Source organism: Quercus suber, unplaced genomic scaffold (genome assembly GCF_002906115.3).
Source record: "Quercus suber isolate HL8 unplaced genomic scaffold, Cork oak 2.0 scaffold_219, whole genome shotgun sequence".
Lineage (NCBI taxonomy): Eukaryota > Viridiplantae > Streptophyta > Magnoliopsida > Fagales > Fagaceae > Quercus > Quercus suber.
The window spans coordinates 127,863-149,098 of NW_027069677.1; positions in this window are offsets into that span (position 1 = coordinate 127,863).

Sequence of the window (21,236 nt, forward strand, 5' to 3'; positions counted from 1 at the left end):
TACTTTAAGCATGCCTCCGTCCGTAGCGGTAAACCATATCCCCATACAGCTAACCTTTATCCTCCATGAATTGGGCATAAGTTGCCCAGGAGCAATACCAAAACGGTCTAACAACTCCATGAGGAATGGATGGACAGGAAACCTCAACCCAGAGACGAATGTAGACTCGTAAAAGCATACCTCTCCAGGGAAGAAGTGACAGGCCCAATCCTCCTCATTGGGCAGACAAACCCTAACTCACTCTAGGAATTGGAACCTATCCTTAAACCTACCCAATGTATCAGAATCTAGCCCACACACCTCCTCGAGGGCGTGAAAAGCCCTAACCTCGTGAGGGGTAAAGACGGTTGTATCTTTATCCACTAGATCGCCGATAGACGATATCCTAGTCTTGAGTTCACTAGATTTAACCTCAAACATTATCTCCCGCTCTCTCACCAAATTCTCGAACCAATGAATTGATTGATGAAGAAAAGGCAACAAATTGGCCAATGCAACGCCCAGACTGTTACCATCAAATACGAATCTCAAGGTGTGGGAAAACCCCAAAAGACCCCCCCTAAATGCGCAAAAAAAAAAATAAAAATAAAAATAAAAAATAAAAATTTGAGGGGCAAGCTATCCTAACCTAAGAGTCACTAACCATGGAAAAACCAGAAAACCGAGGGAAAAGGATAAATCCTAAAAACCCCAAAACCCAAAAACAAACACAAAAGAAAAGGGAGAGAAAATCATAAATTCACTATAGTGTATGTCTATGCCAAAAAGAGAAAGTGAGAAAAGAGACATACCTCAAAAGAAAATATAAAAGTTCTACCACGCACCAGTTCGGAGAAGAATCACAAAGAAAGATCAGAGAAGAAAATACTCAGAGTAATGATTGGAAGTTTGAAAAGATGAAAAGGAAAAATCAGGAGAGGAGAAGTTTAAAAACCAAGGCTCAAAAAACTGAAATTCAGCGAGAAATCCAAGGGTCATACAATTGGAACATTAACTCCACTAGTTAGATCATGCCACGTGGCCACGACACGAGTGACGCCGCCACTATGCTGTTAATGCAGAGCAAAATCCCAAGAGTCATATACAGCCCATAGACCTTTCATCTTCTATGATCGTCATGACACGTCACGACGACCACAGAATCCGGAGGCAGTTGATGGGATTGACGAACTCAACTTCTCTGGATGACCTCATTCAAACCAACGAGGCAGTATGACAGACAGACTAACCAGGTGCCTCTGACAATATAAGCCAGATTACTGACGAAGGAAAAGAAGCCATTCAATGCCCGGACGGTTACAGGGATAGCTGTGCAGACCGTTGGAAGCCCATCAAAGCTCACATCATTGACCATGAGGAGTTACCAAAAGAAGCATTAAACCACCATAACAGTCACAACAACTAGGGGTTATGGGAATGTATATATACAACCCTCCCAGCACCAACATGAGGTACAGAAAACACCTAGAAGTACTTGTTGTTGCACTAATGTATTTAATCTTTTGCAAAGAGTTTTCTTATACTAACTTTGGCATCGGAGCCGCTGTGGTAGGCACCACACCGGTGACCATTTTTGAGGGAGCTATCACACCATTTCCACAGTCAGAGATACGAGGGTTTGGCTCCATCTAGACGCACTTACTTCGATTGACGAATTTCCACTTCATCAATAGCGAGGGATAGAAGAATTGAAGAAGCTACGGTGTGATGATGGTGTGCTCAATGTGATTTGTCCCTCTGAGTTTCATATTCTAAAATTGTATGTATCGTATATACAGTAACAAGTGGGTTTAAATTTTTTTTTTTTTTTATTTCTCAAAAAATATATTTTTTGTGAAAAAAATTTGTGTTTTTATTTTAGTCATATAAGTTGTTAAACTTGTTTTTAACACAAAATAATTGGGTTACTTGATTGAGTCCAATAAAATAATATGTAAATACGTTTTTATTTTTTCTAACAAAATTTGGACAACACACTAGATGCTTTACTTTTAAATTTGAAAATTCTTTCCTATACTATGAATAAGGTAATAGATGATAATATAATTACCTTATTTCCTTTTTATTAATGCTATATATATAAATAAATAAATAAACAAACAAATTATCTTGATTGATTCGTTTTAGTTTATGAATATGGTCATGCTAAAATTAAGGATACAAATATGAGATATGCTAATACAATATTTTATCAATGGTTAATATATTTAATATAAATGATTATATAAAGCGGAATTAGTTTATCTTGTCTTCACTGATCTATTTTTTCTTATGACATTCGATAAATACAAAAGTTAGTTTATGAATAAAAGAAAAAAATACCTACGGTTAGCGAGTATATATATTTTTTTTCTTAAAAAAAAAAAAATTGTTGAGTGGTGGACGGCGGATTGGTTACCTTTAATAATAAATAATAGACAACATATCAAAATAACAATAATAGACAAATCAGCATGAAGTTAAATATGTCACACCTTTATCATCATCTTTCCTTTTTTTTTCTTTTTCTTTTTTTCTTTTTTCTTTTTTTTGAATTCCCACCTTTATCATCTGGATCTAGATAGATGGTGATGTTAAACCTTCCGTTAAATATTTGGACTCTAAAGACTTTGACGTTTATGAGGAAGCAAAAATGCTTCAATCCATAAGAGCATTAGCAGTGGGGCTTGTATATGCCAAATGTTAGGAACATTTGGCATTTAAGCCCCAAAACTGATCAGCAATGGGAAGGCCTATGCAAAAAAAAAATAATAATAATAATAATAATAAAATTTGAGATTTAGCTACAGTACCATCTCAAATGTAAGATGGTACTGTAACTGAATGGTATTAAAAAAAAAATTTAATGCTTTTTAACCCTGGAATTTCTCTCTCATCTCTCATTATTTCTCATCCTTTCTCTCTCTTCATTCTCTCTTTCTCCTCTGCTCTGTGCTCTCTTCAGACCTAATACTCTCTCCGATCCTTTTTATTGCATTTGAAGGGTCTGTGGGTTTGGATTAAGATTTTGTTTACAAAATCTCTTCACGAAGCTCCGTCGGTCTCTCAAATCAAATCAAAATCAAAATCAAAGCAATTTACTAGGTGGGTTTTGTGTTTGTGTTTCTGCAATAAAAAAGAGGATTCAGCTTGTGTTTGTGTTTGAGTTTTGATCTAAGAATTGATGTTGCTTCGTTCTGCTCTTTACTTTGTTTGCTATGGATTCTAATGGGTTTGTTATGGAATTCGATGAGGTTGCTATGGATTGGTGGGTTTCTGTGTTGATCTAGGCATGAGGGTTATGGGTTGATCTGGGCATGGTGGTTGGTTGGGAGCGGTTGATGGTGGGTTTGGATCGGCGTGAGGGCTAGGTTTGGATCGGCTTGAGGGCTGGGTTTGCTGTTGATTTTTTTGGATCGGAGTGTGGGCTGGGTTTGGTTCGGAGTTAGGGTGGGTTGTTTGATCGGCAGGCTGGGTTTGGACCTGTGGGGTGAGTTTGGATCGGCATGAGGGATGGTTTTGCTAGTGATTTTTTTGGATCGGAGTGAGGGCTGGGTTTGGATCAGTGTGGTGGGTTTGGGATCGGCATAAGGGATGGGTTTGCTGGTTGTGTTTTTTTTTTTTCCCTTATCTGTTTTGTGCCTGAGGTTGAAGGAGAGAGACGAAAAGGAAAAGAGAGAGAGAGAGAGAGTAAAAAATAATAAAAAAGAATATTTAAATAAACTGGAAAAAAAATAGTGTTTTGGGATGCTGGGTGTATTGAAAAATGGTATGTTATAATTGATAAAGTTGCTTTTTGGGATGGTAAAATAAGATGGGATGAGATTTCCGGATGTGGATGCTCTCCTCTCCCTTTCATAATTAAATCCGCAATGTATCTTAAATGCGTGTTGAACATGCTCATCAATTATGTGATACATATGCACATATCATATCATAAATTGTACTTATGGTATGATGCATAAACAAGGTGGAGGATGTGGTGGTATGGCCTTTCATTCCTTCAGGTTGCTACACAGTGAAGTCTGGATCCAAGTTCCTAGCTTCGGAGCATCTTGGAAGCCAACAAGGTGTATTGAAAAATGGTATGTTATAATTGATAAAGTTGCTTTTTGGGATGGTAAAATAAGATGGGATGAGATTTCCGGATGTGGATGCTCTCCTCTCCCTTTCATAATTAAATCCGCAATGTATCTTAAATGCGTGTTGAACATGCTCATCAATTATGTGATACATATGCACATATCATATCATAAATTGTACTTATGGTATGATGCATAAACAAGGTGGAGGATGTGGTGGTATGGCCTTTCATTCCTTCAGGTTGCTACACAGTGAAGTCTGGATCCAAGTTCCTAGCTTCGGAGCATCTTGGAAGCCAACAGCCAAGCACTACCCCTAATGATAAAGGTTTGTGGAGGATGATATGGAGTCTCTCTGTTCCACCCAAGGTTCGCAATTTCTTGTGGAGGGCTTGTCAGAATGCCCTTCCTGTCAAGTTTAACCTGCGACGGCGACACATATTGAATGAAGATATCTGTGAAACATGTAAGGTGGAGGCGGAAGACATATTTCATGCACTATAGGGATGTAATCAGCTCTCACAGGTTTGGGATTCCATTCCTTCGTTCTCTTTCAGACAATCAAAAACCTTTTCATCAATCTGAGATGTGCTTATGTTTACTTATGAAGAACAGAAGAATGTTGAGCTTATGGCATCGGTTATGTGGACCATTTGGCACCGTCGAAATTAGGTTCGAACCTCATCTAAAGAGTACCCACTGTCGCAAGTAATACATGCAGTGTCTCAGGCTTTAGCAACATTCCACGACTCTGTTTCTAGCACTTCAAAACAGAGCAGACGCACTATACCATCTTGGATTGGGTGGTCTCCTCCCCCGGTGGGAACAGTCAAGGTCAATTTCAACGGGGCTTTGTTCAAGGATATACAAAAAGCAGGTATCGGAGTGATTGTTTGGGACAGCAACGGACAAGCTATAGCCTCTCTGTCCGAACAAACTAGCTTACCTTTTTCCCCGAAGATCGCTGAAGCTATGGCCGTAGCAAGGGCAGTTTCCTTTGTACAAGATCTTGGTTTCACTTCTTTCATCTTGGAAGGAGATTCAGTTAACGTAATTAACACTCTAAACTCGGATGAGATGTCCCTATCTAATTATGGCCATGTTCTTAGCTCAGCAAAATCCATGTTAGTGGCAAGCAGATGTGTTTCATTATCCCATGTTCGTCGTTCGGGTAACAATGTAATGCACAACCTAGCTAAACATGCTAGACATGTTAGAGGTTTTACTGTGTGGACTGAAAATGTTCCCCTACACTTGAATTCTGTATTTCTCGCCGACTATGGCTAATTTTATTAATAAAGTTTGAAATGTTCTTTCTCCCAAAAAAAAAAAAAAAAGTAGATTTAAAATTAATTTTTTTATTTAAATTTTTGCTTTAATTTAAGTCCAAAAAATTGTTAGACGTGTTAGACTTGTATCGTGGCAGTACAATTAATGACTTGTTTGACATGTCCAAAGCGGGATCTCCCCCACCCTAACCCCGACCCCTACCCAACACAAACACTCCTCAATAAAGTCTTGGACACATTCTCTTGAAGGGTACTCCTCCAGAATATTAATGATAAGAGTGCCTAGACATGGATTCAAATTATTTATTCTTCCAACTAAGTTCCTACTGGGTCAGTCCTTTCAAATTAACCTTAAACGAGCGTAGTTGAGTTCAAGGGTCACAGGTTTCCTATGTATTTACGAGTGTCTATTTTATTGATAGCAGCTGTCCTTCATTGATTACTACCTATTAAAATCTCATTTTGATTTAAAAAATACAGGAAGAGCTGGTTGGATATTTATTACAATACTGATTTTTTTGCGATTCAACTATATGAACCACATATCCAGACTTCTGTATATATTCGTATGTACAAAAATACCGAAATGATAGCAAAGTTAACACAAAGGTTAACACTTTTCTCTCTTTCTTCCTTCTGTCACTTTGTTCTTAAATCAGGTAACTATATATATATATATATATATATTATTATTTTATGCAGCATAAAGAACAGCATAGAATGATCCCAACTGTAAATATATCTCCAGAAGTGAAGCGAGTGATGCCATGGTTTAAAATCTCAGTGAAACATCGCAAAAAAATCAGTATTGTAATAAATATCCAACCAGCTCTTCCTGTATTTTTTAAATCAAAATGAGATTTTAATAGGTAGTAATCAATGAAGGACAGCTGCTATCAATAAAATAGACACTCGTAAATACATAGGAAACCTGTGACCCTTGAACTCAACTACGCTCGTTTAAGGTTAATTTGAAAGGACTGACCCAGTAGGAACTTAGTTGGAAGAATAAATAATTTGAATCCATGTCTAGGCACTCTTATCATTAATATTCTGGAGGAGTACCCTTCAAGAGAATGTGTCCAAGACTTTATTGAGGAGTGTTTGTGTTGGGTAGGGGTCGGGGTTAGGGTGGGGGAGATCCCGCTTTGGACATGTCAAACAAGTCATTAATTGTACTGCCACGATACAAGTCTAACACGTCTAACAATTTTTTGGACTTAAATTAAAGCAAAAATTTAAATAAAAAAATTAATTTTAAATCTACTTTTTTTTTTTTTTTTGGGAGAAAGAACATTTCAAACTTTATTAATAAAATTAGCCATAGTCGGCGAGAAATACAGAATTCAAGTGTAGGGGAACATTTTCAGTCCACACAGTAAAACCTCTAACATGTCTAGCATGTTTAGCTAGGTTGTGCATTACATTGTTACCCGAACGACGAACATGGGATAATGAAACACATCTGCTTGCCACTAACATGGATTTTGCTGAGCTAAGAACATGGCCATAATTAGATAGGGACATCTCATCCGAGTTTAGAGTGTTAATTACGTTAACTGAATCTCCTTCCAAGATGAAAGAAGTGAAACCAAGATCTTGTACAAAGGAAACTGCCCTTGCTACGGCCATAGCTTCAGCGATCTTCGGGGAAAAAGGTAAGCTAGTTTGTTCGGACAGAGAGGCTATAGCTTGTCCGTTGCTGTCCCAAACAATCACTCTGATACCTGCTTTTTGTATATCCTTGAACAAAGCCCCGTTNATTTAATTGGTTATCTTTTAAAACCTAAAGGTTTAATGTGTGTTTTTTTTTTCTTCGAATTATATAATTTAAGTTGTTACACCCTTTCCTTCTCAAAAAAAAAAAAAGTTGTTACACCCTTAAATTATATTTATAAGAGTTAAAAATATTTTTTCTTTCATTAAACTTTTATGTCTACATTAGTCGAGAAAATTTAATTCTTGTCTTTAATCTTTAAAGTATGGATGAAATTCGATGAATCCAATGACACGAGTTTTTTTTTTTAACACTTTTTTCATAGTTAGTTACACCCTTAAATTATATTTATAATCCTTAAAAATATTTTTTCTTTCATTAAACTTTTATGTCTAACATTAGTCAAGAAAATTTAATTATTGTCTTTAATCTTTAAAGTATGGATGAAATTCAATGAATCCAATGACACAAGTTTTTTTTTTTAACACTTTTTTCATAGTTATTAAATTGAAACTTTGGACATATTTAAAATCATAAAGATTAATAGGTTATTTTTTAATAGTTCAAAGTTTGATTTGTTATTTTAGAGACTATAGGATTGAAGTTATTACACACTTACGCCCTAAAATTATAAGCTTTAAAGCCTCAATATTTGTATTGAATACAAATACAATCTCTTTTGTGCGTAGTTGTTTCTCAATTTTGTTTTCCTTAATGTTTGATTGGTTCTTCTCTTTAATCTTTATAGTACAGGTTAATTTTCTACCATTACACCTGCCTCCTTTAAAATCACTATTCATTGTTTGCACACAGTTGAAACCTTATCAAAGATCCTCTGCACTCTGCAGAGTATTTATTTCCTAGGTGTCTTGTCCCAAACATGCCAGCAAAACCATGTGAATTGTGTCAAATCGGAACATGTTACCATAACTTTCGAAGTACTAACCAGTTCTATTGAGAATTGCAAACTGCAAATTAAGTGCATGCATGTTCTCCAAATAATGCAAGCAACTCCAATATGCAAGTGACACATATCCAGTCTTGTACAAGAAAAACTTTGTGGGTTTCCGGTGTATGTTTCTTCAGCTCACAAGAGGGTGGACCAAGTGAGGGTGAAGAAACATATACCGGAAACACACAATACCATATCCTTGTACAAACCTAATTTATTATCTCCTTTCCCAACTTCCATAACTCATTCCTACTTTCTCTCACGCATGCCTGCAAAAAATTAAAGAGAACTATCAATTAATTTTTTAGGGCATTGTATAATAATTTATTTAAATAAAGTTTTAACATTATTTTTATAGAAATAAAAAAAAATTGTCAAAACATTAATTATTTTTTTTCATAAAAACTTTCATAAAATGGATTATTAACCAATACTTAAAGGTATTTGTTAGCATAACCTAAAATTGAATGCATTGAGAGACAAAGTTGCACCACCCATAACCCATGTATTGCTCTGCACCGTAACTCATTGCTTAGCACAATTACAATTGCATGGTACAGAAGTAAATGGAGACTAGTATCTGGGGTTTCTACTCTTCAACTGTCTTTTTTATTGATAGCAGCTGTCCATCCTCATTGATTACTACTGTCAAGGAAATACTAACAAGTGTCTTTAAGGCACTGATTAATAATTTATTTAAAGAAAGTTTTTATGAGAAAAAAATAATTAATATTTTGACAGTTTTTTTCATTTCTCATAAAAGTGATATTTGATAAGGTTTCAACTGTGTGCAAACAATGAATAGTGATTTTAAAGGAGGCAGGTGTAATGGTAGAAAATTAACCTGTACTATAAAGATTAAAGAGAAGAACCAATCAAACATTAAGGAAAACAAAATTGAGAAACAACTACGCACAAAAGAGATTGTATTTGTATTCAATACAAATATTGAGGCTTTAAAGCTTATAATTTTAGGGCGTAAGTGTGTAATAACTTCAATCCTATAGTCTCTAAAATAACAAATCAAACTTTGAACTATTAAAAAATAACCTATTAATCTTTATGATTTTAAATATGTCCAAAGTTTCAATTTAATAACTATGAAAAAAGTGTTAAAAAAAAAAAAAAAACTTGTGTCATTGGATTGATTGAATTTCATCCATACTTTAAAGATTAAAGACAATAATTAAATTTTCTTGACTAATGTTAGACATAAAAGTTTAATGAAAGAAAAAATATTTTTAAGGATTATAAATATAATTTAAGTGTGTAACTAACTATGAAAAAAGTGTTAAAAAAAAAAACTCGTGTCATTGGATTCATCGAATTTCATCCATACTTTAAAGATTAAAGACAAGAATTAAATTTTCTTGACTAATGTAGACATAAAAGTTTAATGAAAGAAAAAATATTTTTAAGTCTTATAAATATAATTTAAGGGTGTAACAACTTTTTTTTTTTTTGAGAAGGAAAGGGTGTAACAACTTAAATTATATAATTCGAAGAAAAAAAAAACACACATTAAACCTTTAGGTTTTAAAAGATAACCAATTAAATTCTATAATTTCAACAATAACAATAGTTTCTATGAATTGTCATATAACTTACAGTCAAAAAATTGTCATATAACTGACGAATAGTCAATAGTACTCTAATGAATTGTCATATAACTTATGAATTTTCATTGTGAAGTTTAATTTTTGTCATTTTGTGGTTAATTTTAATAACTATTAAAAAATTGTGACAAATTTTCCTTTTGTACTTATAGTCATAGTACATGGCATATTTAAGGGTCTAATGACTTGTTTTTGTATGTGTGTATATATATATATATTAAGACTTGTTTAAATACCTTGGAAAATTATTTAATACAAGTAAATGATCATTTTTTTTTTTTTTTGTTAAAAGGGACTTTCATTAAAAACAAACAACAAAACAACATAGCACTTTCACTACCTCGCCACAGGGGCAAGGTCAGCATTCATGAGTCTCACATAATACATATCAGAAGCATCCAGATTTACAATAGACAAAATATCAGGGCTCAAAGGGAATGTAAAGACAGCAAAGCTCTCTGACATAATGTCACCCCTTTTAGCTAGCGCGTCAGCGCCCTTATTCCCTTCCCGATACACATGCTACACGCGCACTTGATGGAACTTGTCCAACAGTGATCTGCAATCATCAATAATAGGAGAAGATTATGTTAGTGCAATTGTTGGACTTAAGCAGCTCCACTTACTTTCGCATCTAGCTCCACAACCAAATTTTGAATTCTAATGCTAAAAGCTAGTTTTAGACCATCCCTCAAAGCCCAAACTTCTGCCACTATGCTAGTAGCATATCCAATTGATGTTGAGAAACCTCTCATCCACTTTCCTTCGCTATCCCTGATTATACCTCCTCCCCTTGCTTTTCCTGGGTTGCCAAAAGAGGCAATATCAGTGTTCAACTTATGCCATCCCATTGGCGGTTTATTCCATTTCACAGTATTGATAGATTTGTATTTCAAAGGCCTAATTCAGGGGTATGGCACCCGGATCCTGCTCCAAAGTTTCTGTGCAAAGCTACAATCCCTTAATACATGAACAATAGTTTCACCATGTGAGTTGCACATAGAGTAGGACTTATTGCAATTTATTCCTCTGGAAGCTAAAACATCCCTCACAGGGATGCTATTATGATGACAAAGCCAAAGGAAAGTAATGATTTTAGGAAGCATATTGAGTTTCCAAATCCACTCCCCCTTAAAGGCCCTATTCCCATTTGTGATCCCCCTGACTTGGCAGTAGGCTAAATTGGTGGAGAATTCTCCATCCTCTGTGTATCTCCCCATAATCATATCTTCCTTTTCACCAAATTCTTGTATGGGAATAGCTCGGATTCTGTCTTTAAGTACTGATGGCCAATCAAATGAGAGAGCTTCCCATTTCCACTCCTGTCCTTGGTATACATCAAATACAGTGATGTGCTCTTCCTCCCTTTTTAAGGGTCCTTCAATAAGTTCTCTTATAGCTTGGCCTTTTATCCATTTCACTCCATAAATTTCTCTTCGACTCCCTCCCTAATCCCCAACAGATGCCATTAGAAAAGGTTAGGAATCCAAGCTTGATTGCAGCCTAGAAGAAGGAAGCTTATCTGGATTTTCCGCACTTCTTCTATGATTAGAGCAGTATTTATTTAGTATTACTCTAGCCCACACAGCATCCTTCACATGGTAGATTCTCCAATTCAGCTTTGTCAAAAGGGCAATGTTTTTGGCTCGAGTTGATTGAATTCCTAGTCCACCCTCCTCTTTGGACCTCACAATCTTATCCCAGCCCACAAGATGCATTTTCCCTTTCTCTGCGGTGGACACCCATAGGAAGTCTCTGTTGATTTTGTCGGGCTTATCACAAAGATGGACAGGAAGGGCCGAGCCTTGCATTACATGGTTAAGGATAGTTGACATAACTTACTTCACTAAGACAGCTCTACCAGCAAATGACAAGAATTTTGCTTTCCATCCAGCAAGTTTACTCATGACCCTTTCAGCTACAAAAATTAAATTGCCTTCTTGATGCCCCTTTGTGAATAAGGGGAAACCCTAGGTATTTGCCGAGACATGTGGTGGCTTGCATCCCCAACCTATCACACACTCTTCCTTTTTAAGCTAGATCAACATTAGGAGAAAAGTGTAGTTTTGATTTCTTGGCACTGATTTTTTCTTCTGACACAACACAAAATATTTGAAGTACATCTGAAATAGCTTCACACACCTTGTCATTAACTTTTGCAAACAAGATCAACTCATCGATGAAAAATAAGTGGGAGATGCCTACATTTCCACAATAAGCTTTCATCAGAGTCCAAGCTCCTTCCATGCATTTCCTTTCAATGAGCTGCCCTAGGAACTCCATGCAAAGAATAAAGATGTACGGAGAGAGAGGGTCTCCTTGTTTAATTCCTCGTGAAGGGTAGAAAGGTTCCATTGCACCCCCATTAATTAGGATGGCCATGCTCATGGATGTAATACAGCTCATGATAACTTTGATGATATTTTGGGGAAAGTGAAAAGCCTAGAGCACCTTGTGAATAAAGCTCTATTCCAGTCTATCGTATGCTTTCTCAAGGTCCACCTTAATGGCCATGTAGCCTACCCTACCTTTCTTTCTATCAAGGCTATAGATTAGCTCTTGTGTAATGAGCACATTATCAACACTCCTCTTGCCTAGGACAAAAGCAGTTTGGAGTGGAGATATCAGATTCTTAAGCATCGGCCTTATTCTTTCAATAATGATCTTGGATACTATTTTGTAAACCGAATTACAGAGGCTTATCGATCTATAGTTGGACAGAGTTTCAAGGTTGTTGCACTTCGGGATAAGAGTGATTATGGTTTTGTTTAGGTATTCTGGAGCAACACTCATGGCAAAGATATTTTTAACTTCACTACATACTGAATCTTGGACCACCTACCAATATTGCTAGAAAAATCCAGCATGAAGCCCATCAGGGCCTGGGGCCTTGAAAGGCTTAAGGGTCGAAAGCCCATGTCTGATATCTTCGCTAGTGACCTCTCTTCCAATCCAACTCTTTTCTTCCTCAAAGAGAAAACAGCACGAGAAACTAAAGGTGGGAGACCTTGCAAGAGACATACACTTCTCAGACGTGTAAAGCTTACCAAATCCTACTTGTATGTAATCTTTGACTTTATTCTCATCATACATCCAACCTCCTGTCTCATCCATCAAACACCTAATGTTGTTCCTGTGTCTCCTTACTGCCGTAGATACATGGAAGAAGGTCGTATTACAATCCCTGTATAGGGCAGTGTTAAGCCTGGACTTGAGGGCCTAGAATTCTTCCTCTTAAAGCATAATCATAGCATACTCTTCAGTGAATTGTTTTTCAAGACCAAGCAGAAAATCAGAAGGGTTATTGGCAAGGGCTTTTTGGATGCCACCTAGTCTGGCCAAGACTCTCCTTTTTCTATTAAAGAGCTTACCAAAGACCTCATTGTTCCATTTCCTGACCCTAGTAGTGAAATCAGAAACAGCCCTAGGAAGGGAGTTTTCCTCAAACCAAGCATCTTCAACTACCTTGGGAAATTCTGGGTGCATCATCCACATAGTTTGGAATCGGAAAGGTTTGTTAAGTCTAGTGGAATATGCACCTTCTAACTCAATTAGAACCGGGCAGTGGTCCGAAAACACCCTAGGAAGGTGAGTGACTATTGCTTCTGGATACAGTATCCTCCAATTTGGATTCGCAAAGCACCTATCAACTCAGTTAATTACTTTATATTTTCTTATGAAAATATTTCTAAAAATACTACCTAAAGGCATTGGTTAAAAAAACAAATGCTAGCCCTAGCTATATGTATATATATTTCATTAGTAAACTAGAACTTATTTATTGAATATCATAAGATAAAATAAAATCGATCAATCAAGACAAAATAAACTAATTCCACTTTCTTCATTAAAAATAATAATAATAATAATAAATAATAATTCCACTTTACATAATCATTTATTTTATATTAAACTTTGATAAAATATTACTTATCCTAAAAGTTTAAGGTTTTTTTTTTTTTTTTTTTTTTTTTTTGAGGGGACCTAAAAGTTTAAGTTAATAAATAAAAAATGTATATTACGCAAACAGCAAACTTATCCCATATCGTTATCCCTAATTCTAGCATGACCATGTAGCTAAATGAAAGAGAATCAATATGTCCTTGATTTTAATCCCAATCAAGGACGTCCTTAATTAGCTCCCTAGATCAACTATATGAACCACATATCCAGACTTCTGTATATATTCATATGTACAAAAATACCGAAATGATAGCAAATTTAATACACAGGTTAACACTTTTTCTCTCTTTCTTCCTTCTGTCACTTTGTTCTTAAATCAGGTAACTATATATATATTTTAACCATCATAAAGAACAGCATAGAATGATCCCAAGTCCCAACTGTAAATATATCTCCAGAAGTGAAGCGAGTGATGCCATGGTTTAAAATCTCAGTGAAATATCGCAAAAATATCAATATTGTAATAAATATCCGACCAGCTCTTCCTGTATTTTTTAAATCAAAATGAGATTTTAGTAGGTAGTAATCAATGAAGGACAGCTGCTATCAATAAAACAGACAGTTGAAGAGTAGAAAACCCAGATAGTCGTCTCCATTTACTTCTGTACCATGCAATTGTAATGGTGCTGATAAAGAGTTATGGTGCAGAGCAATATATGGATTATGGATGGTGCAACTGCTTGTCTCTCAATGCATTCAATTTTTCGTAGGCATGCGGGAGAGACAGTCAGAGTGAGTTATAGCAGTTTGTACGAGACTGGCACGTGGCACTTACTAGCATTATCTGAATACTACAGTTTGCTTTGAAAGATAAGGACATATGGTAACATGTATCGATTTGACGCAATTCACATGGTTTTGCTGGCTTGATTGGAAACAAAAACGTAGGAAATAAATACTCTGCAGAGTATCGTTGCGAAGGTTTCAACTGTGTGCAAACGATAGATGGTGATTTTAAGCGAGGCAGGTCTATATATTGGTAGAAAATTAATTTATCCGTACTTTAATGATTAAAGACAAGAACCTTTTCTTTCTTTTTTCTTTTTTTTTTTTTTTTTTTTCGAAGGGGGAAGGTGGGGAGAGACGAATCGAAGCCACATGGGAGAGATGAGATTTGTATTCAACAGGCACATCACAAATCTTGAGGTTTTAAAGCTTATAATTTAACGGAGTAACAACTTATATCTTATAGTCTCTAAAATAACACATTAAACCTTTAGGTATTAAAAGATAACCAATTAAACTTTATGATTTTAAATGTCAATAGTTTCTATGAATTGTCATATAACTTGTTGTGAATTTTATTTTAATCAATTTAATAACTATGAAAAAAGTGTAAAAAAACTTGTGTCATTGGATTTATTGAATTTCATCCATACGTTAAAGATTAAAGACTAGAATTAAACTTTCTTGATTAATGTTAGATACAAAATTTTAATGAAAGAAAAAATATTTTTAAAACTTATAAATATAATTTAAGGGTGTAACAACTTAAATTCTATAATTTGAAGAAAAAACAACACACTAAGGTTTTAAAAGATAACCAATTAAAATTTATAATTTCAACAATAACAGTAGTTTCTATGAATTGTCATATAACTTGTTATATGAACTGTCAATAATACTCCAATTAATTGTCATAAAACCCGTTATAAGGGTACTTTATAATTCGTCCACTAAATAGAATATCACTCATTATATAATAGTGGAATTAGCTTACTTGCAGTACTTTTTTAACTAAAATTTATTTTTATTTTAATGAAAACTTGTTACATTACCCACTAACTAAATAAAATGTAAAGATTAAAATTCACTGTCACTTATCATTGTACATTTAAAATAACAATAGATGTTCAATTAAAAAAAATACTAGAGATAAGCCAAACCCTATAATTAATAGTGGATTTTTTTTTTTTTTAAGTTATCCTCTATTGTACTTGTTGTCCAGGTATTTGGCATATAATTATTAATAAAAATTAAGTTAAATTTTAGATTTTGAATAGAATTAATTATAGATTTTTAGGAATCTAGTCTTCAATATTTTTTATCTCCAAAAGAAAATTTTAAATACTAACCTCAAAATTATACACAAAAAATAAAAGGAGTATATTCGTGGGCTCTATAACTTGTAATAACTTATCCTTGATATGGATATTAGTTAGTATTGTTTAGCATCAGCAAATAGGGTGAGTTCATTTCAAAGACGTAAAAATGGCATAAAAGAAAGCTTCATTCCCCTTCAATATCTTCCAACTATAGTATTTTTGCCCCAGTGGATCTCTCTCTCATTGATGAAAATATGGATTTCACTTTTTCTCTCTTCAAAGAGAATCCAGATGTTCAACATTCAAATTCCAAAGTTTTTTTTAAAAAAAATTGGAAGCAAATCGTGATGTTGAACACTTAAATCTCTCTCTCTCTCTCTCTCTCTCTCTCTCTCTCTCAAAGTCACACTCAATCCTAAAAATCATATAATTAATAGTGGAACTTTTTTTTTTTTTCTTTTTCTTTTTAAAGTTATCCTCTATTGTCCTTGTTGTCAAGGTATTTGGCATAAAATTATTAATGAAAATTAAGTTAAATTTTGGATTTTGAATAGAATTAATTATAGATTTTTAGGAATCTAGTCTTCAATATTTTTTATCTCCAAAAGAAAATTTTAGATACTAACCCCAAAATTATACACAAAAAAATTAAAGGAATATAATCATGGGCTCTATAACTTGCAATAACTTATCTTTGATATGGATATTAGTTAGCATTGTTTAGCGTCAACGAATGGGGTGAGTAAAGCCAAACCCTATAATTAATAGTGGATTTTTTTTTTTTTTTAAGTTATCCTCTATTGTACTTGTTGTCCAGGTATTTGGCATATAATTATTAATAAAAATTAAGTTAAATTTTAGATTTTGAATAGAATTAATTATAGATTTTTAGGAATCTAGTCTTCAATATTTTTTATCTCCAAAAGAAAATTTTAAATACTAACCTCAAAATTATACACAAAAAATAAAAGGAGTATATTCGTGGGCTCTATAACTTGTAATAACTTATCCTTGATATGGATATTAGTTAGTATTGTTTAGCATCAGCAAATAGGGTGAGTTCATTTCAAAGACGTAAAAATGGCATAAAAGAAAGCTTCATTCCCCTTCAATATCTTCCAACTATAGTATTTTTGCCCCAGTGGATCTCTCTCTCATTGATGAAAATATGGATTTCACTTTTTCTCTCTTCAAAGAGAATCCAGATGTTCAACATTCAAATTTCAAAGTTTTTTTTTTAATTTTTTTTAATTGGAAGCAAATCGTGATGTTGAACACTTAAATCTCTCTCTCTCTCAAAGTCACACTCAATCCTAAAAATCATATAATTAATAGTGGAGTTTTTTTTTTTTATAAGTTATCCTCTATTGTCCTTGTTGTCAAGGTATTTGGCATAAAATTATTAATGAAAATTAAGTTAAATTTTGGATTTTGAATAGAATTAATTATAGATTTTTAGGAATCTAGTCTTCAATATTTTTTTATCTCCAAAAGAAAATTTTAGATACTAACCCCAAAATTATACACAAAAAAATTAAAGGAATATATTCGTGGGCTCTATAACTTGTAATAACTTATCCTTGATATGGATATTAGTTAGTATTGTTTAGCGTCAACAAATGGAGTGAGTTCATTTCAAAGACATAAAAATGGTATAAAAGAAAGTTTCATTCCCCTTCAATATCTTCCAGCTATAGTATTTTTGCCCTAGTGGATCTCTCTCTCATTGATGAAAATTTGGATTTCACTTTTTCTCTCTTCAAAGAGAATCCCGATGTTCAACATTCAAATTCCAAAGTTTTTTTTTAAAATTTTTTTTTAATTGGAAGCAAATCGTGATGTTGAACACTTAAATCTCTCTCTCTCTCTCTCTCTCTCTCTCTCTCTCTCTCTCAACCCTAAAAATCATATCAGCCCAAGACACACATGTATGCACAATCACAATAGCACAAATCAAAAATAAGAAAAAAAAAATGAATACTTGATTTCACTAATAAATCAATTTCAAAATGCTTATTTCAAAATATTAAGAGAGAGAGAAAGAGAGAGAGAGATCCAAATCTTGAACAACTAGATTTGTGTTGAAAAAATAAATCGAAATAATAATAATAATTGTAAAGACCAAAAAATCTTGTAGCCCAAGCCCACTTAAAATAGTGAGTTGTACAGTTCAATCTTGACCCAAATCAATAAAATTTGTAATAGAGATAAACGAACAACAAGAGAGGGCTCTGCCCGATGATGAAGATAAAGAGTAAAAGGTTAATTTTATAGAATTGAAGAGCATAAATCTCTCCACAAGCTTGCTCGAGGAAGCTAAGATTATACAAAAGCTACACTGTTCACTCACCTCTCCCTATGTTCTTCTTTCTTATTTAGTACTTCTCCCCTTTTTCTTCATACTTGTGTTTCTGATCCTCTTTTCTGTAAACTCCCCTTTTCTTATATACTCCTCCTTTCTTTATATCTCAACCATCCATCCCTACCTAAGTAGCTTCCTCTCCTGACACTTGTCTTTTTCTACATCTAAAGAAGATGGTGGAAGGAGTTTGCTTAGCTGTGACTTGCACTATTTAGGTCACTTCCTCATTAATGCAGTTGCTAAAGCTATTGCCCCCCATTTAATGCGGAGGCGACAGACTACTCCAAGCCAGAAACCTCCTCTATAACCACTGACTCTCTTCAAACTCTCGCTCCCACTTGGAATCCCTTAGAGTACTTTGACTCATCTCCTCCTTTCCTTGAGCGTCTTTCCTCCTCAGGCTCGTGGACTGTGACATTCCCACAGTCATATCGCAACTCTTCAGATCCATCCTCAGTCCTTGGGCACCCACAATAATAAATCGAAACTCATTTTTGTTGAATATCTGGATTTGCTTTGGAGAGAATAAGTGGAATCCATATGTTTTTTTGGAGGAAAAAAAATTAGAGTTAAGGATTTTCATCACATCTATAATTTAATCCCTCCAAACCCCAAAATCTTAGTATCTATTTTTCCATTAACAATATAGTATGCCTTTCTCTTGCCGTACATGAAAATCGGTTCAATAAGTTTCATTTTTTTTTTTTAGGGAACAATAAGTTTCAATTGGACGGACTTCCTGCAATTTATATCAATAAAAGTACTATGAATAAAAAGGAACAATGAAATATCCAAATGATTCGTTTGGCGATTCTATTCAATATCATGAAAGTCGAAATAGAAAAAATATATATTTTTAAGTTGTTATCCAGAAAATAATCTTTGGTATTACACTTAAAAAAAGGGTATATTCAAAGTGAAAAAGAGTCAAGTTATTGAAGTTGTATTTGGGATAAATATTTTTATATGTTAAAATTTTACTTTTATTTTTTTTTATGAAAAGGTACTAAACCACGAAAAATATAAAATAATATCTGTCAATATATATAACTAGAGGAGGCTTTGGTAAATGGTAACCTAAATATCTTTATTCTTCTAAAAATTTCTTATTAACTAATTAAAAGTAATTTTAATAAAGATTCAATTTAATGCAGATATAATTATATAAGAATAAATTGTGATTTAGAATCACTAGTTAAGATTGACTTAAGATTAATGAATAAAACATTCAACCCCTTTAAATGCAAACTATTTACACTAACATCTTCTCCACAAAAAAATAACTACATTAACACCCCCTAAATGAGGGGCTTTAAAGAATCTTGAATTTCCTCTTTCATCCTCCACTTAAATTGTCATTCACACTCCCTCTAATAGGAATTTCAAGATTTTTTTAAACATTTTTTCAACCGTTGATCCAAAGGAAGTTAATGAAAATAATTTGTAATTTAGGGAAGACAAATGTCTTATTCCAAACGAAATGGAAGGCCATGAGTGTAAGAACATAAAAACTTAGGGGAGATTACAATAATTGTCCCAAATTAAAATCGATGAAATAAAAAACCCTGAGTCCATAAGAGCATTCTCATTGGCTTCTTTAAAAATTATTTACTTTGCATTATCAAAATACATTTAATTTATTTTATATGACCACTTTAAAACACACGAGACATCTCATTTTTTATTTTACAATCTATCACACTAAAATAATACATTTTCTCTTTTTCCCACATACTTTTTTATTATAATTTTCTTCTTCTTAGAGGAGATGGAGAGAGAGAAGGTGATCAAATATAGAATCAGTCGTCTAATTGAGAGGGAGGAAGGAGGGAGAGTGTATAAAATAAAGTAAACAATCAAATGAATGTGCCTAAAATATTCTTTATCTTTAGATAAAATGATGCGGTACGGTGGGTTTTAAGTGATTTGTTTGTTACAAGATTTTGCATTACCTAATGGGAATGCTCTAACTCATCTTTCAATTGAAAACTCTCACTAACTCAGGAAGTCATTCAACACACCTAGTGATGAGAGGTCTTGTTCTTTTGTGAATATAGGGTATTAATGAGCATGTGGGTGTAGCTAGTATTACCAATTACTTTTTATTATTATTAGATGGGCGCTATTATAACAATGAGAAATGTTAATGAACATCATAAAATATTAGTGTAGGGACACGTTTTGTAGCCCAAGCTCAATATGTATGGGATCTTAACCTAGTGAGCCCAGTACAATAAATTTGTAAAGAGTGGGTTGGAGAACTAGGTCCTAAAGAATTTGACAATGGCTAGTATGGATTTAAAAGATGATCATGCAAGAACAAGGAAAATAGAATTGAATGAATTCACTGTCCGAGGAGGTATTTTTCATATAAATCAATAACAGTTGGGTACAAGTACATGTACAATTTTGATTGTTACTGTATTCCTTCTCTATTTTTCGATTCCCCTCTCATGGAGGGTCTCTCACAATATATAGGTCCCCTTGAACCATCTTGATCCTATACTTGTCAATCATTTGAACCTTTACTTGAGTACTTGTCCCATCAGACACCCAATTTAGCTTTCTGTAAGTTATGGTAGCCAAGGTAGTACTATTCAGGAGTTTTCTCCATAAAAATGCGACCAGAAAAATAGTTGCAGTGTATTTAATATAGTGGTAACAGCTTTCTCTTAGATATTTTTGAGTTTCCTTTCTTCTCGTATGTTCTTGAGGTCTGTCCCTATCATTGGAGCTTCTTGGAAGATCACTTTGATTCATAGGATCTACATCTGATCTTTGTTTAGCTTATCTGAGGAGATATTCCTCCTCGGACCAATTTCCCATTTGTATCTCGCTCATTAAGACCTGAGTCTAAACCATTCATTTCTATTTGTTTCTACTTGGATTACTCATGTTCTCGACCAAAGCCCAAGACCCAAGACCCAATTTATGATTTGGGCTATTAACCCCACAATTAGTTTATGAACTATTTTAAAAATAAATTATGGGAAAAAAATAATTAATTGTTTTAACGGTTTTTTATATTTCTTATTAAAATTGTGTTAAAACTCTTTTAAAATACTTTATTGACAATTACCCAAAGATACTCGTTTTCAAGACCCTATAATGATTATAAAAGCTCCAACGTCACTCTAACTTATCCTGAACACTACACATTTCCATCCTAGTTTGTATTTATCACTCTCTTGCTCTCTTCTTCAAAACCTTTTTTCAAATCTGAAGCAATTC